Source organism: Chrysochloris asiatica, unplaced genomic scaffold (assembly GCF_000296735.1).
Source record: "Chrysochloris asiatica unplaced genomic scaffold, ChrAsi1.0 scaffold00174, whole genome shotgun sequence".
In the NCBI taxonomy this organism is placed as follows: Eukaryota; Metazoa; Chordata; class Mammalia; order Afrosoricida; family Chrysochloridae; genus Chrysochloris; species Chrysochloris asiatica.
Window position 1 is genome coordinate 5963475 of NW_006408692.1, and position 2791 is coordinate 5966265.

Genomic DNA, 2791 nt, shown 5'->3' on the forward strand with positions numbered 1-2791 from the left:
ATTTCAGCGTTCTGACTTTCTAACATTCTACTCTTTGGCCAGTTCAAATTAATTTCATAATATTCTTATCCCATGTTTATTCACTGAATCCAGTAACTTTAGTATAGCCCTAGTATCTATAATTCATCCATATATTTTTATTTATATAGTGAGTTCTTTGGTTATAAAAGTTATGCATGATGATTGTAGAAAAAACTAGAGAATATAAAGAAGAAAGTAAAAATCAGAGGCAATCCTTCATGTTCATTCTTGACTTATATATGATAAAGTAAAAAGGCATTCCTACTTAACAACTCACATGTTCATTGTTTGATGCTAATGGGACTGAGGTTCAGGTTCAGAAAAAAATTAGCCTAATCTAGGCCAGACTCCTGTGCTTTGTGTCTGAGCCTAGGTTATTGATTTGTTTCTCATTAACATTTGGAAAGACAGCTATAGTTGTTATTTTCATTTGTAGTAGAAGAATCTATAGCCATAGGTTATAGATATGAGATTTTATAGCTTGCGACTTGAAAGGCCAGGTTTTGAATTTGGGAATTCAGACCCAATCTCCAGCTCTCTTTGTATCATTCCATGCTTCTCTTTATTTATAAATTGCATTGTCCTGTGATCGGTCAGTATCACACAGGAATATTTTGAGATTCTACTCTCAAGGTGGAGCATTCTCATGTACTCACTGCTAAAGAGTGAATTAATATCACCCTCTGAATTTAGGAAAGACATTATCTTACTAAAGATTGTATAGAAATAACCTGGGAATAATGACATAACGAATTGATTGCACACTACAAGAGGTAGTTTGTATATTATAATCATGAAGGCAGGTTTGCTGTTTTGTCATTTTTTCTCTGAGGATCCCTGCTTGTCCTGATATAGGATAAGCACTAGACCTTATGGTAAGCAGTTCAAACTCACCAGCTGTTCTTTGGAAACCCTATACAGGGTCTCTGTGATGGCACCTAACAACAACAGCAACATGTATGCTTAATACATACAATGGATTCTCATCATTTATTGTCATTATGTTGTATAAAGACACTGAGTAAATGAATACTGAACCATAGCTCCTGGGGGAATGCAGAGTTATGTTACTGTGAGCAACTCTGGTCACATTTTCATCCATCAATATTTAACCTTGTTTTATGGATGTTTCACTTTATTTACTATGCTATATATTTTTGATTCATTAACATTGAACCCCAACCAACAGAACTATAAACGCATGCCTGAATGAAGCTTATGTAACACACATATTTTCGCTGTAAGCTACATCTAACAGACATTTTTTGCTTAGGAACACTAGACTGTAATTCAGCACTGTGTATAGAGGCCATTTTAAATAGGAAAACTACAAACAAAAGTACAGAAATGCAAAAGATGGCACTATATATGCTGCAAATAGGACACTTGTTTAGGAATACAAACATGGAATGACTCAAATTTTTGCCATTTAAATTTTTTTCAGTGACTATGTATGCTTGTCCTGGTATTGCACTGTAGGATAAGCACTGGATTGCTAACAGAAAGGTTGGCAATTCAAATCCACCAGCTGCTCCTTGGAAACCCTATATAGGGTTGTTAGGAGTCAGAATGGACTCAACAGTACTTCACAACAACAATATGTATGTCCATTGTTGTTGTTGTTCAGTGCCATAGAGTTGGTTCCTACCCATAGCGACCCTGTATAGGGTTTCTGAGGAGTAGCTGGTGTGCTTGAACTGATGACCTTGCAGTTCAAGTCAGCTTTGCAGTCCAGAGCATTAACTCACAGTGCCACACCTGGACACCCATGGATGACATTAAAAGTACATTCTAGCGAGTAGTTAAATTTTAACTATGGAGTCTGTGGATAATAAGAATCAATTGTACCAGTCTGAATTAAATATCCCTTTAATTCAATTCATGTTTATAGCAAAACTATTTAACATATGTACAGACATAGTCATAAATTGTTTACTAACTTTTGGTTTTAAGAAAGAGCTATTTCCCCATATATTGGAAATAAAAGATAAAAAATGAATATCATTTAATTTACTTCATTGGACTGCTTTTATTTTTTAATGTTTTAAAATGTATTCTGACATAATGTTTAAATTTATAAGTGGGATGAAGTTTAAAAAGTATATTAACACAAGTTAGAAGTTTAAAAACAAAAGAGTCCAAAAATTGAATTAAATCCTGAGGTACAGCATAACAACCAACAGTGGCATCTTGAAATCTCTCAGGCAGCTTTGAAGGCAAGAAGCTGAAAGAGGACATTAAAGTCATACTCATATTAGGCTACAGATTTATTTATTTTTCCTTCTCTCCCTTTTCTTCGATTATAGACTGTAGTATCCAGTCTAGTTTTTTGTTTTGTTTTGTTTTTTCTGTTTTATGCTCCCCCTTCTACCTTTAGGGGACACTTTCTCTATATTACCGAAGAAGAGACAGCAGCTGCTGCCATATAGTCAAGCTACAATCACACTCTATAAAACACCAAAATCCAATCAAGAACCTATACCAATTGCAACATACCAGGCAGGCAGACAACACCTGTGAAAGTTACTCTGAGTTAAGCAATAAGAAGAGTGAAAATAGAAGCCAACATCCTGATCACATCTACCTGAAAGCAATCAGAAATCATAAAAAATACCAAAACACATACTCAATTAAGTATTCAGGCCGCAGATAAACACTAAACATGTCCAAGAAACAAAAGCAAATGACCATATCAGCACATGTCCAGAAACAAGATAAAATGTCTGAGACAAATGACCTAGAGGTAGACCTGGACTACATTCTGGAAGGA